The sequence below is a fragment of the Corvus hawaiiensis genome, chromosome 5 (assembly GCF_020740725.1).
Source record: "Corvus hawaiiensis isolate bCorHaw1 chromosome 5, bCorHaw1.pri.cur, whole genome shotgun sequence".
NCBI classification, from domain to species: Eukaryota; Metazoa; Chordata; class Aves; order Passeriformes; family Corvidae; genus Corvus; species Corvus hawaiiensis.
This window is the reverse complement of record NC_063217.1, coordinates 1679175-1692564: the sequence shown is the minus strand read 5'-3', so window position 1 is coordinate 1692564 and position 13390 is coordinate 1679175. Positions and strand designations below refer to the sequence as shown.

At 53.7% G+C, this 13390-nt stretch overlaps 1 long non-coding RNA gene across 3 annotated transcripts; it reads right to left on the bottom strand.

The window, feature by feature from the left end:
- Positions 1-2603: 2603 nt before the first annotated feature.
- Positions 2604-10545, bottom strand: LOC125326829. Of its 3 annotated transcripts, XR_007204022.1 has the most exons (6): positions 10228-10545; positions 10030-10110; positions 9109-9285; positions 8816-9022; positions 5420-6261; positions 2604-3176 (listed from the first exon to the last, which is right to left on the bottom strand). It is a non-coding gene; the product is annotated as an uncharacterized LOC125326829 (long non-coding RNA). The 3 variants fall into 3 exon arrangements; XR_007204023.1 differs by having other exon boundaries at positions 8816-9039; positions 9109-10545; XR_007204021.1 differs by having other exon boundaries at positions 9109-10545.
- Between the last annotated feature and the right edge of the window lie 2845 nt (positions 10546-13390).

Genomic DNA, 13390 nt, shown 5'->3' with positions numbered 1-13390 from the left:
CTATTTCCCCTTTTCTTTCTTCTTTTCCCCCCTCCTTTTCTCCCTTCTTTTCCTCCTTTCCTCCTTTATTTTTTTCCTTATTTCCCCTTCATTTTCTCCCTTCTTTTTATTCTTTATTTTCCCCTTCATCTCTCCCTACTTTTCCTTCTCCTTTTTATCCTTTATCTTCTTTTCCCTTCATTATTTTATCACTTCCCCCTTCTTTTCTCTTCTTTCCTCCCTCATTTTTCTTCTTTTTCTCCCCCCTTTTCTCTCATTTTTCCCCCTCTATTTTCCCCTTTCCCCCCTCTTATTTTCCCCTTTTTCCCTTTTTATTTTCCCCCTTTTTTTCCCCTTCTTCCCCCCCCCCCTTTTTTTTTCCCTTTTTTTTTGGTTTTTTTTTCTGAAAAGCCTCCGAAACCCAAATGTTTCTGCCCGCAGTTTATCAAATTACATTTGGGGACAAAGAGCTAAAGTGCATTTTCTTGAGGGCTTTGACAACTGGGGGAGCCAGCAAGGAAATGAAAAGAATGACAGAAAACCAAAGGCTTTTGTCGGATGCAGATCGGGAAAAGCCGCCCTTGGGGGGGCCCTTTCTTTCTGTTTTCCTTGGATTTGCTTCCCACTTTCTTTTCCCAGGTGTTAAACTCGGGGCTGTGGGAAAAGCAAGGAAAATCCCTTTGGGTTGGGGCGGGGGGGAGGGATGTTAAATGTTCAATTTGAGGTTTTTTCCGGGTTTTTTCGGTTTGTTTTGTTTTTAACAAAATGCCAGTGTTTCAAAGGAAAATGAAGCCCCTTTGGAAATGTGAAGCTCCGAGATAATGACCGGATCGCTCCACGACTGGATGGGAACAGGTGATTTTTTTCCCTTCCTTTCTTGTTCCCATCTGTCCTTTGTTCCATAGGAGACCGAGGAGAGACAGAAACGAGATCGGTTTGATATTCCCCCTTTCTGTGCATCCGCCTCTTCCCGAGGAACGGGGACGCGGCTTGGGCCCGCTCCAGGCGCCGGCAGAGGGGGGATGCCGGCGGAGCCACGGATAAAACCTCAAGAAAATCCCAAGAAACCCCCAAACCTCAACTTTTGATCTCTTAAAAAGCCAAAAGTGGCCGGGTTGGGGCTGCTCCGACCCCGAGCTCCGGATGGGCCCTCGGGAAGATGCTCCAGGGACACCCTCGGGGTTATCCCAACCCAATTTATCCCCGTTCCCAAACCCTTTTCCTGCATTTTTTGGCCACTCTCAGCCCCTCTCCTCCCCAAAATCCATCAATTCCTCCTCCAAACCCAACCCCAAGGCAATAACCCAGTGGCCAAAAGCCCCTCGGAGCATCCCAAATCCCAAATTCCCGGCTGAAATCCCCATGGGAGCTGCCCAGAGAAAGTTTTGAGCTTCTGTTCCCTTTTCTTTCCCCAATCAGGAGAATTTTGCAGGATTTGCTCCTCACTTCTGGGTCGGATGAGCGGGGATGGAACTGGGAATATTTTCTGTGCCTGATCCCAGCCATGCAGAGTTTCTCCTTAAGGTCTCCTTGTTTGGAATTCTCCTCAGGAAGAAGAGATCCTTTTCCTGAGTATCCTCTTCTTTTTTTTTAATTTTAAAATCTATTTCTTTCAGATCATTTCTTTTATCTCCCTTCCTCCGCCAGCCATTCCCAAAAAAATCGCTTTTAAATCCCAACCTGTCAGCACGGCCTGGGATTTATCCTGGTTTTCCAAACAAACTTCCTTATTTCTAATAAAAATTCTGCTACCAGCAAAGCCAAATTTCAGACCTTCTTCCAACCCATCCGGCTTTTCCCTGGCCTGGATCTCCTGCTAATTCCCCAAAAAAAGGGTGGGATGTGAGGCGTTTGTGCATCCTTACAAGACTCCAGCCTCTGTTCTCCTCCAGGCCATGGAGAAAATTCCAAAAACACAACAAGAACCATCTTCCCCCACTCTGGAAGGAAAAGAAGCCCCAGGGAGGTTTCTTCCTTCATTCCCAACACAAAATTCCAGGGAATGCGGGACCGCGAGGGATCCACGGATATTTTAAAAATGGGAATTTGGAGTTGTTGTTAAAATATTATTTACATCCCAAATATTTGAGCATAAATCCTGGATAAGGAGGCAGCTCCAAGGACCCACAGAATGGGAATATCCCAATAATTCCTCTCTCCCAGACCAGGATTTCCTCTCTGCGAAGGGGGCTGGGATTGATCCCGTTATCCCAAAGTTTCATCCTTCTCCCTGTGCTGAAGATTCCCACCTGCTCCCTTTCCACCTCTCTGCTCCTGCCCCTCTTCCCAACCCATCTCAAAACCCTTGGAGAAAGAGGTTTTAGAACCCACTGGGGAAACAGGGAAAAGGGGGGAGAAAAGGAAAGAAAGGAACCAAACCAAGCCCCAAACGCCAACTGCATCCAGAGGAAATTCCATGTGGGATTTGCTGCCGAAGTGAAGGGTTTGGTGCCCTTGAGACCAGCCCAGGGCTCCTCCTTCCTCAAGGACTCCTGAAATTCCCCTTTTCCCTTCGGGATCTTTTAAAAATTCCTTTCTTTTGGCTCAAACAGCCAAAATTTCCACACCAACCCCCCCCCCCCCAGCCTTCAGCACCTCCATCCCACAGCCCAGGGAGCCTTAAAAACAGGGGAAAACCTCTGGGATGAGGCCCTGGACCAAGGATGTCACCCTGAGGTGGCCCAGAAAAGCGGGATTGGGAAAGGATGGGAGCTCGTTCCATGTGGAATATGCAGGATTTTTATCAAAGCAAGAAGGGATTTTCTTCTCTGTTCCCAGAAAAAGAGAGGGAAGTTTGTGATGGAGGGAAGATTTGGGGAAGAGGAAGAAAACAGCAGTTTTCAGAACCGTTTTTTCCTGGTTTTGGGAAATTTGGGGAAGTTTGGGGGAGTTTTCCACTTCCCTTGAGGATGTGGAATGAAGCGGAAAGCACCACAGCTCCATTCCTTCCCAAAATCCCCTTTCCATCAGAACAACTCTGCATCTTCCAAACTGCTCACGGGGACCGCGTGGTCCCAAGGAAACGCAGCGGCCGCGTGGAAATCCACGGAATAAATCAGGATGCCACTCCTGGGTGATGCCGGCTCCAAGTGCTCCTCCACGTCCCAAAACACACGGGGAAGGTTCCTCCAGCTCATCCTTAGGGATCTCTGAGTTCCAGGGAGGTTTTCCTGCTCCTCTCCCAGAGTTTAGTTCTCCTTTAAGGACAAATTACTGAAACTTTCCTTCCTTTTGGGAAAACTGCCTTAAAATTAAAATCAAGCCATGCTCCCAGTTAAAAACCAGGGAAGTAAATCCATATTTAGTTTGAGCCGTTTTCAGGATGTCTACAAGGCAAAACTCATTTTCCTACATGGAATGGCCCAGATTGGTGATGGGAAGAGAAATCAGCAGGTTTTTCTAAGAGGTAAAACCCCATTTTCCTGCATGGAATACCCTGGATTGAAGACAGGAAGGGAAATTAGGGGGTTTCTAGAAGGCAAACCCCATTTACCTTCGCAGAATGGCCCGGATTGGTGATGGGAAGAGAAATCAGCAGGTTTTTCTAGGAGGTAAAACCCCATTTTCCTGCATGGAATATCCTGGATTGAGGACGGGAAGGGAAATTAGGATTTTAAGGAATAAGGGGGGTGCTGGTGTGGGATAACCAGGAGGTGTTGCCCCCCCTTTGAGCATCCTCAACCCGAATAAATCCCCAACCGAGCCTCAAACAACCCACATGAGGAGACCCCAAGACGAATCCTTTGCCCAGCGATTTCCAGGGCTCTGGGATCCGGGATCTGGGCAGGAAGTTGTTAATATTTGGGAACGAGGAGGTACCTGCTCCTCCTCGCACAGAACCCCTCCGTCAAAGCTCATTTGCATTCATTAAGAGCCCGGGGTGATTAGCACAGCCCTCCCCCCTCGCCCGCCCGTGAAAGGTCCCTCTCTCCCGCCGGAGCTCCAGGGATCGAGGCCGATCGGGTGACAGAGCAAAGAATTCGCTCTGAAAGAAGATTCATCCCCAGGGTCCGGCGCGGAGGCCTCGGCAGAGGCGGCTCCGCGCGGATTTGGGAGGCTCTGCTCCGCCGGGATGCGTCCACGTTATCCCAGCAGCTCCTGCCGCTGCCCGTGGAGCGGGAGATGGGGACGATTCCCAGGATGATCAGGAATGTTATCCCTCGTGTTCTGTCCTTCCTGCCTTGGCGGGGGAGATGGGGCCTTGATGTTGGCATGAGTTGAATGTCCACTTCCTGGGGCCATTCCCATCTCCCTGAGGCCATTCCCGTCTCCTCGAGGCCATTCCCGTCCCCCTGAGGCCATTCCCGTCTCCCTGAGGCCATTCCCGTCTCCTCGAGGCCATTCCCGTCCCCCTGAGGCCATTCCCGTCCCCCTGAGGCCATTCCTGTCTCCTTGAGCACATTCCCATCTCCTCGAGGCCATTCCCGTCCCCCTGAGGCCATTCCCATCCCCCTGAGGCCATTCCCATCCCCCTGAGGCCATTCCCGTCCCCCTGAGGGTCTCCAAGAGGGCCAAGATGCTCTCCCAGACAGGTTTCCCAATCCTGTCCCTCCAAGGATCACCCCAGGAATTTCTCCTTGGATTTTGGTCTAAACTCTGCACCCAAAGTCATCCTGAAGGTGAGATCAGTGTCCCAAAACCTCCTCCACTTGGATCCCAGTTGGACACAGCCTCCTGAGCAGGAGGATGAAGAAAATCCCAGTGAGGGATCACGGGCAGGCCCTCAGGGGCACCTGCTGGGCATCCCGTGGGCTCCCTCCCATTCCAGAGGGCATCCATTAGATGCCAAGAGATCTGCTCTGATGGATGCTGGAATTTTCGGAGCTGCTGGTGGCTTTTGGAGGCATTTGGAGCCCAAACCTGAAGTCTCTGGTCATTCCATGAATGTTTGACTGCCAGCACTTGGCTCCCAGGAGCATCCAACACTGGGGTGTCCTCTGGAAGGGAGAGGAGAGATCCCGCTTGGGAAACCTGGCTGGGAGAGTGTCCCAAAGAACATACTGGAACTCCTGGAGACCACCAAGGGAGACAGGGAATGCCCACAGGAGCAGACGCTCTTTGGATGCTCAACTCAAGCCAACACACACCCTCCATCTCCCCTGGTTTTAAATCCCACACCTGGGTTTAAAGCCAGATCCTGATCCCAAATTTCCAGATCCCAACGTGGGTGTGGGACCAGGGATGGACCCTTGGACACTCAGCCCCCCCGGATCAGGACGGGAATTGCCACCGGTGCTCCCCGCTCGGGCTCAGCACCAGGATAATCACAAAGCACAACTGCCCAGGGATGGGGGATTTGAAACCAGATCCTAATCCCGCATTTCCCGGTCCTAACGTGGGTGGGGGACTGAGGATGGACCCGCGGACACTCATCCTCCGGGATCAGGGGTGGGAATTGCCACCGGTGCTCCTTGCTCAGATTCAGTGCTGGGATACTCACAAAGCCCGGAGAGGATGGGCTGGCACTTCCAGGGATGGGCTGGCACTTCCCGGGATGGATCCCAATGCTCCGAGCTGCCGTAAAATCCCCAGCATGTCCCTGTCCCGCTCCATTGTCCACCTCTGGCACGAGACGGTTCTCATTAAGGCCCGCAATTGATCTCCTGGCTTTGAAGGAAACAAGAAAGGAGGAACAAATCCAACGGGATCCTCCTTCCTCCGGCCCAGGGGAACAAATCTGGCTTTAATTTCTTTTCCTTTTGTCGTTCCAGTCGGGATTTCACTTTAACGACGCTGCCTTCCCCATCCCTCTCCTTCTGCTCCTCGAGAAACCGGGACGTCCCCTCTGCTTTCCATGTTCCCTCCCTTTGTTCTCCACGGTTGATTTATGAAAGGACTTTTCCCTCCCCAAATCCTTCATTTTGGGAGTCAAGGACCCCCAAAATCGGTGGTTCCCACCCCGGAGTTCAGAAGAGCCGTGCTGGGGCTCGCTCAGATGTTCCTGACTGGCTCTAAATATTCCAGCTCCTCTGGGAAGGTGCCGGAGGGCCACACCTTTGGAGCCATCCTTTGGGAAGGAGCTGCGGATTGATGCTCCTGGATGGTTTTGATTTCCACTTCTTCCTGGAGAAAAGCCACTCCAGCTCTGGAATAATTCACCCCCAAGCAGGTAGGAAGAGGGATCCAGTGGGATTGATTTCTCCGGGGGATGCAATCCTGCATGGAAGCTCTGTGGAAAACCTGGGAGAGATGATGAAAGTCACCTCCCTTCCCTGACCTCCCTGGCACAAATCCCAGTGGCGCCCACAGAGAAGCTGCTCCGAGGCAACGTGATGATGGCACCTGGAAAAAAAAGCAAGGATTTCGGGATTAAGGTGGGAAAAGGCATGGAGCATAATGGTCTTTTAATCAGCAAAGAGACCCAACTCCAGGTCTTTTAAGCAGAAAATGTTTTTTTTTTTTATTTTTTCACTTGGCACAGGCATCAAAAAGTTATTAAAAGGGCCTGGTTAAATATCTCATTAATGAAGATGAACGAGGCCCCAGATTTGTTTTTAAACACTTCAAAGCCGTTTTTTTTCTGACCTCCCAAAGTGTGAGTGTGGAGGGGATCGCAGCGCCTTCAAATGTTCCTTATTTCTGGAATTTTACAGCAGCTTTAACAGATTTCAGTGCCGGAGCTGCTGCTGCTCACCCTAGGAGGGAGAGCTCAGGCTGGGAGATGATGAAAATCCATCTGGTGATGCAGGAACCCCCCAGGGATCTGAGGGGCTGCTCTGCACATCCCAACGCTCCATCCCATGGGAGATGCTTACGGTGGGATTGAACCAGCTCCCTCCTGCTGGGAGCACATGGGAGAACCCGGGAAGGAACAGCTCCAGGGGATGAGGGATCTCAGCCCCTGAAAATCCCAGCTGGTGCTGCCACGCATGGAAAACTGGGGAGGAGGCAGGTTATCCCACCATCCCAGTCTGGGACAAGACTGGCCTTAGAATCATGGAATGGTTTGGGATGGAAGGGACTTTAAAGATGATCCAGTTCCCTCCCCATCCATGGGCAGGGACACCTCCCATCATCCCAGGTGGATCCAAGCCCCAATGTCCAGCCTGGCCTTGGACATTCCCAGGCATCCAGGGGCAGCCCCAGCTGCTCTGGCAATTCCAGCCCAGCCCCTCCCCACCCTCCCAGCCAGCAATTCCTTCCCAACATCCCAGCCCAAGCTCCCCTTTCCCACTGGGAAGCCATTCCCTGCCTCCTGGCCCTCCAGGCCTTGGCCCCAGTCCCTCTGCAGCTCTCCTGGAGCCCCTTTAGGCCCTGCAAGGGGCTCGCAGCTCTCCCTGGCTCCTTCCCTTCTCCAGGGCAACATTCCCAGCTCTCCCAGCCTGATCCAGAGCAGAGGGGCTCCAGAATCCTGGAATGCTTTGGATGGGAAGGGACTTTAAATCCCATCCCATTTCCACCCCTTCCATGGGCAGGGACACCTCTCACTGTCCCAGCTGGATCCAAGCCCCAGTGCCCAGCCTGGCCTTGGACATTCCCAGGGATCCAGGGGCAGCCCCAGCTGCTCTGGCAATTCCAGCCCAGCCCCTCCCCACCCTCCCAGCCAGCAATTCCTTCCCAAATCCAATCTAAATCTCCCCTGTGCCAGATTAAAGCCATCACCCCTTGTCCTGGGACCAGGTCAAAGGGGGTGAGCTCCGAACTCCTATTAATGAGGCCAAACCTTCAGGCTGCCCCACAAATCCCCAACCCCAAGCCAAAAGAATCCTGAGCCCCAAAAACAAAATATCCCGGAATCTTGAGCCCAAATAAAAAACATCCCAGAATCCTGAGCCCCAAAATAAAAAACACCCCAGCTCCTGCCAAGGCCGGGAATGGGAGGAGCCTGGTTTCAGATGGGTTTTTGATACACAGCCCCAGAGAAGCTCCTGGGTGCCTTATTTGAAGAAGGATGGCATTAAAATCACCCTCCCCATTACCCGACACTAATGGGGCTCAGTGCATTATTCCTATCAAAGTGCAATTTGCATTTACAAAGGGATCCCGGGAAGTGATGGATGGGGAAGGAATGGAGAAAGCCTTGTAAAGCCGAGCGTGCTCACGGTGGAGGAACTTCCCGGCACCAGGCGGTTTTCCCTACACCTTCCCCTCCACCCCACAGCCCGTGACGTCGGCTGAAATGAACATTCCGGCCCTCGCCTTTCACCCCGCAGCCCATCAATAAAAGCTGGAAGAGCTGGAGGAGTGGGAATACTCATTTATCTTCATTAGGACTCTGGCCAGCTCCTCCGATCACCACGTCGGCGTCACTGGGGAGAGAAAAGCTACTGTTCCTTTTTCCCTGGATTCCCGGCCCACACAGCCGAGCAAAGGGCTGGGATCCCACTCAGCACCTGCCCTGGGCGGAGGGAGAAATGGGATTTCGGGGGGATTCCCCTTCTCTCTGCTCCTTCACGGAAGCAGAGCTCCGGGAGAGCAGTGGGGAGAGACAAGGAGAAAGCAAATTAATGCCAGGAGTTCCCATCAGGGAGGGAGATTAAAGAGGAGGAGCCCTGCTAGACAGGCAGAAGGGGGAATGGGAGACTCGGGAATGATCCCGTGCACGGCCTGGAGTTGGACTCGATGATCCCTGGGGTCCCTTCCCACTCAGCACATTCCATGACTCCGTGATCTGTGGCTCAAGGATCTTAAAGGGATAAAAAACGCTCTGGCCCCAAAGCTCAACCCCCATCCCAAATCCCCACATTTCCCACTTGCATCGCCTGTTTAGAGGTCCCGTTTTGGGCAAGGGGGATAATTTTGGGAAAAGCACTGCACTCCCCCTGCCCTTCCCAAGGTTTCCTCCCACGGACGCACGGAAAGTCCCCTCAAATCCCCTCCCAAGCCCCCTACAAACCTTGCTGGGATGCTGAGGGACAGATCCAGGTGCTGCTGTCCTCAGGGATGTCACACATCCTCCCTGGACACTGTTGGAATGACCCCATTCCTGGGGTCACGGAATGACCAGAGACCTCAGGGTTGGGTTCCAAATCCCTTCTGGAATCCGTCGGCAGCTCCCTGAAAATGCTTCCAGTGTCTGCCATCATCATCTGAATGACGTCACCTGGAATGGGACAACATCTTTGAGGAATCCCAGTGGAAAAGCGGCATCGGGACGCCGCTGCTGCCAGGGGGTGGGGTTCATCCCACCTGTGGGCATCCATAAACGAGGCGTCTGCTCCAGGATGGCTCTTTGGGATTCCCTGGGACTCTCGGAGACGGAGGCCTCTCCTCCCAAGATCGAGGGCTCAGAGGGGCAGGATCTGTCCTCCCATGGAAGTGACCATGCCTTGGGATGGGAGGAATCTCCTGGAAGTGCCTCATGGCCTGGCCCAGCCCAATTCCATGGCAGTGAAAAAAGATAAGGAGGGATGAACTTGGCTGATCGACTCCGGGCTGGGAAAGGGGAGACTGGAAAAATCCCTGGCTGAGCCAGGACATTCACTGGGAAGACACCAAGATTCCCAAACATTTCCCCTGGCTGGACACTGACATTTTACCTGTCCAGGCTTCCTCAGTCCCCTCACCCCGGCTTGGCCACCTGAAATCCCACAGATGAATCCCAGGTGGGAGAGTCACCTCTGATCTTCCAGCTCTGGGAAAATTGCAGGGACCCAAAGCTGGGTGAGACGAATCCCTCATCCCCAAGTAGAGGAGGAAGCAGGATTTGGAGTCCTCAGAGCACCAACTTCCCAAGAATGAGGGAATTTGGCGTTCTTTCTTCTTATCGTAGTTTTGGGATCATTTTTCTCCAATGTCTTTCCCCCTTGATTTCATTTGGGGATCCTCAGCCGCACTCCAGGCTCCGGCCCCAGCTGAGGTGGCAAAAGTGTGGAGCCAGGGGTGACCCCTCAGCAAATCCCCCCTGGAGAGGGGCAAACGAATCCAGCAGGGAATTCTGGCACTAAAAATGACGGATTGGGAGCAGTGCTGCTCTCCCAGCGTTTTACAGGCTGCTCCCACAGGAGTTATTGCCTGGATTTTCCCTGGTTTATGGGATTAACAACCCCATCAGCTCCGCCCTTCCCAACCCTCCCTGTGCCTGGTAAGGAGCTTTTTTTGTCTAATTACTCAAGCGACATCGTTAAGTCTCGCTCAGCCATCCTTGGCCAGATTTGGGCTCTGCTCTGGACTCACAAAAGGTCCCCAGGCCTGAAAAACGTCCAAATCACAGCAGAAATTTGCAAAAGGTCTTTTTTGTACCTAAAGCCCACCTCAGGATCTGAGAAATGGGAAAGAACAAACAAAAAAACCTCCTTTTCCTCCCACCTGCCCTTGTCCTGCCAAATGCACGAGGACACCACAGACTTTTCATGGCCTGGAATTGGGTCTGGGATGCCCAGGCTGGGGTTGCATCCATGATCCTGTGGGTCCCTTTCCAACTTGGGATATTCTGCAATTCCAGGATTCACGGAAACGAGGAGTTCTGTGCCTGTGCGGGACACAGGGAAGGAGGGACGGATGATGGACAGGGATACAAGGATGGGCAGAGCTTCCACCCCACCCCTCAGTGACGGAATCACAGAACAATTCCGGTGGAAACATCTCCCAGATCGTCGAGCCCAGCCACTGATCCAGCAGGGCCAAGGCCACCACATCCCCCTGAAGGCTTCACTCCGGCTCCCTCCCTGCCCTCCCGCCCGGCTCAGCTCTCTCCACGAGTTTGTTCCCTCCCTTTCCCTGTGTGCCCATGGAGGAGCCTGCTTGAGCAAGGGATTTGCTCTGCTGACCACACAGAGAGCTGGGAGCAGCTCCTGACCACGAGTGACCTTCAGCCCCAGGCCACGGGGGCCACCCCACACCTGGGGGTCAGAGTCTGCTCCCAGGGAAGCTGGGATAGGACAAGGGGACTGCGCTGGGGAGGCTCCGGTTGGACAAGAGCGGGAATTTCCTCATGGGAAGGGTGGTCAGGCCTCGGAAGTGCCCAGGGAGCTTTGGAGTCGCCATCCCTGGAGGTGTCCAAGGAACAACTGGATGTTGGTCTGGGCCACAAGGTGGGGACGAGGCACAGGACGGACTCCATGATCCTGGAGGGCTTTTCCAATCGCAGTGATCCCAGGATTGTCCATAACTGTGAGAACTCAGCACCTCGGGGAGAATTCCGTCCTCCTGGAACAACGGCTGCAGGCCAACTGGGCTCCCGGGTCACTGAGGCGTCCAAACCACACCTCTGCCTTTAGGTGGGAATATCTGGGAGCTGGATCCTGGCCGGAGTCCAGCTGGAACCCCTCACTGGGGACAGAAGGGCCCTGATCCGTGTCACTGGGATAAGACAGGAAGGGCCCCACAGCCGAGCTCAGGCAGGGAGCCTCGGAGTTCATGAGAGGCTCAGAAAACGGCTCAGTTCCTGATTTTGGGAAGGAAAAATTCCTGTTGGGAGAGACCTTAGGGTAGAGGTGGGAATGAGAGCTGCTTCAAGAACTGTTCCCAGCCACGGGGTTTTTGGGAAGAGCTGGGTTTGATCCAACAAGACAGAAAACCCCAAAGGGGGCATTTAAACCGTCTTGTTCCCGGATTGTTTTGACGATCCAGTAGGAATCCTGACTTCCCACCGGGCAGCAGCTCCCATCACCTCCTGATCCCAGAGCTGGGGGATCTGAGCTGCCTGCTGCCCGTGCTGAGCAGGATCAGGATGCCTTTGGATGGATTTTGGAGGAGCTTCCAGCCCATTCCCGACCTGTGCAGGGGTCCCTGGGCAGGCCCTGCTCCAGCTCAGTCCCCTCCTGTTGGTTCTCCAACCTTGGAGATGCTGCAGGCCCAACAGCCCCACCCCATCCCCACCATCCTCCTCAATTCCAGCCTCTCTGGATCCAGTTCCATCCCCTCCCTGCTTGCAGAATCCCGTGATGGATTTGGAGGCCGTTGGAAAACGTTTTCCTCAACTAAACAACTGCAAACCTTGGGATCTTCCTTCCCAGGCCGCCATTCCCTCTGGTCTCTCAGCAGCCCAATTCCAGACCGGCTCCAGCCCCTCCGTGCCCTTCCAGCACCGCAGCCCAAAATTTGGGATCACTGGCACCAACTAAACGGGATAGTTGGGCAATTCCCAGCTCACACCTTCCCTCTTCCATCATTTTTTGGTGTTTCCCTGAGCATCCCTCGTCCATCACCCCAAAGCAAACACCCTCAGCTTTCCTCGGGAGCAATTTCCCCAAGAGGGTGGGGAGAGAGAGGCTGGAAAAGAACATTTAGGAGGGAGCCAAGAACCTGGGTGTGTCTCAGGAAGGCCAGGATGTGCCTTAGTCATCGGCTTATCCATCTGGGAATGAGGGCAGGGTCACTGCGGGGTCACGGATGTCCCACCTCACATTCACCTGCTCTGGAGCAGCGCTTTGGGAAGGGGGAACCTTCCCAAACATCCCAGGGTGTTCCCCAGATGACCGGAAAAGCAAATAAAATCACAACGAACCCAAAAGCGAGGGAGGAACCCGTCCCCTCCCGCAGCGGGGAACTTCCTGGTTGGAATTCCAGCATGCAAATCTCCCCCACCCATCCCACTCCCGGGCAGACGGGGCGGATCAAAAGTGCCAGGGAAGCGGGAGGGCGGTGGGAGGGAGGAGAGGACGGGATCCTGGTGGAGCTTTCTCCAGGCCAGCTGACACAGGCACTGTGGGATCCCAGCTTGGGAAGGAATCCGTTTTCATGGAATGGTTTGTGCTGGAAAGGACCTCACAGAGCAGCCACTTCCAACCCCATGGGACACCTTCCCCTAGACCAGGCTGCTCCAAGCCCCCCATTCTCAGGTGGAAATGAGCTGGAAAAACCAGGGATTCTCTGTGCTCCAGGAACTGAGCCTTCCCTGGTGACAATCCCAGCTGCTCCAGGCACGGCCTTAATCAGCCAAAAGGTGCCTTCTGGAAACCAAAAAAAATGAAATTAGAAATAAAATAATGCAGATTAAAGTGAATTTTTGCAATTGGAATTAATGACTCTCCCTTAGGAATTCAGGGCTGCATGTTTGGAATCGATCCAAGCTGGGAAAACCTGAGTTTGGGAAAGCTGGGCCTGGTTGGCCATGGCACATCTTCACCAGGATCATGGAGGTGTCTGGGATCATGGAAGAGGCTGGGATCATCCTCCGTCCACGAGGACACCTGGCAAGGCCAAGCCTTCACCCACTGGATGACCTCCACAAAAGCAGGGAGCCAAATCCATCCTGCCCCTTGGGAACGCTCCAGGCACAGTCCGGAGCCGTGCCCGAGAATCACCTGGGCAATGATTTAATAATTCAATTAAACCGTGAGGATAATTGGAGTCTGAAGCCTGGAACTGCTTAATTTGCTGGGATAGACACAGCCCCAGGGCTTTCGCTCCAGCCCATCCCCAGGAAAGCATCCCAAGGCTGGGAATTATCCGAGCAGGTGTGAGCCGGGGTCAGGCCCGAGGGTTTGGTCTCCAGCTGAGGCCGGGGGTGGGGAAATCTCGCCCCTGG